The sequence below is a fragment of the Ceratina calcarata genome, unplaced genomic scaffold (assembly GCF_001652005.2).
Source record: "Ceratina calcarata isolate Rehan_Ccalc_2016 unplaced genomic scaffold, ASM165200v1 scaffold58.2, whole genome shotgun sequence".
Taxonomy (NCBI): Eukaryota; Metazoa; Arthropoda; class Insecta; order Hymenoptera; family Apidae; genus Ceratina; species Ceratina calcarata.
The window spans coordinates 45,323-46,771 of NW_017177018.1; the positions used below are offsets into that span (position 1 = coordinate 45,323).

The window sequence follows — 1,449 nt, forward strand, 5'->3', positions numbered from 1 at the left end:
AGGAGTGAAGCAAAATTTTATTTCCCGACTTTCGCATGTGTATTAAACAGTGCGTGAAAACAGAAAAACTTCTCATTACCGCAATTGTACGCCCTTTGACGGGGGCGTAATAATTTCGTCAACGATCTGGCAGCAAAACGACTTTTAAAAATATTTCGTCATCGTCGTACAACTGCAGTTTATTCCTATTTCTAATATCAGAAAAAAGGGTCGTGATAACGCGTGCTTCCGAGAACCACTTAATTATGAGCCTGGTTTTTCCATAAAATATTCGCTCTACTTTTTTTAATACGGGCAACGTTGAAGCCGTCCATGGAGGTTGTGACACAGTTTCCCTTGGCAATAGGACCTTCGCCGGTGGTTGACATGGTTCGCGGCGCAGGCAACGAGAAAAGGAGAGGCGACCACGGGCAAAAAGGAGAAGCTGGGGAAGAAATAGAAGCTATCACGCGTTAGCACGTAATGTAGTTTATCGAGCGTTAGCCGCAGACAGTGTGGCGCCCATAGATTTACGCCTTCCTCCTTTGGATCTTTCGTGCACGCACGTTTTACTTCGATATCATTGAGTTAAGAACTTTCTACCGAAAAATGTTTTTCTTTTTATTTGAGGAAATTGAAGAAAGTTGAAGTCTTCAGTTTCTTATCTTATCGAATTTTCTTCTTGAAAAAGTTTGAGTTTTCAATCTTTGACAATTTGAAACATCAAAAATATTCTTGTGTTTCCAATTTCTTATTTTCTTTGCAGTTATTTTCCTGTATTTGTACATTTCAGTAGCATCATTTTTTAGCATAATCTCTTTATTTATTTTACTCGATTTCTTCCGTCCCACTGATTGTAGCTCTTTTTAATCGAGCACAAGCTATTATTCTGTCTCCTGAATTTATTCGTCGCTTAGTTCTCTGCATTCTCTTTTTTGTGGTGCTCGTTAAACAAACGCGATGCTTTCCAACCCTCTTCTAACCCGCGCCAGTGGTAATACAAATATTTCGGGACATTTCCCCTCCGATTTTCTGGCTAGCTCGCAAACGTGACGGAACTCGACTGCTCGGTTTTTTCACGGCTTAGCTTTTTTGTAGATCACGCGAGTGCGTTCACTTCGTGCAAGCTTCGTTTGAAGCAGAGCGCTCTGGATTTTTATCGCCGTCTACTCGCTGGCAAGGGATTCTTTTTTCTTCTTGTTGACTTGAAAATCTTTGCTCGTTAAAGTCGAGAAGTTGTTATTTATCGAATGATTTTAACTAGCTTACAGAAGCTCTCTTGTAGTAAATATTTCCATGAAAAGTTGAATATTGATTATTGTTTTCTGATTGGAATTGGACGTTGTATGGGAGATATCAATTAAAAAAATAATTTTGATTTTTAATTATTGGAACTAAAAATTAAACGTTAATTGCTAATTGTTGATCAATTGGATTAAAGATTTAATAGTTTATTGGCAATCCTGACAT

At 38.2% G+C, this 1,449-nt stretch overlaps 1 protein-coding gene across 1 annotated transcript in view; it reads right to left on the minus strand.

The window, feature by feature from the left end:
* Positions 1-1,371, minus strand: part of Teh3 (tipE homolog 3 phospholipid transfer protein) — a 5,144-nt gene extending 3,773 nt beyond the window's left edge. The window contains exon 1 of the mRNA XM_026817485.1: positions 281-1,371. The gene's annotated coding sequence lies outside the window, so the exon portion shown is untranslated. The remainder of the gene's footprint in view (positions 1-280) is intronic.
* Positions 1,372-1,449: the final 78 nt, after the last annotated feature.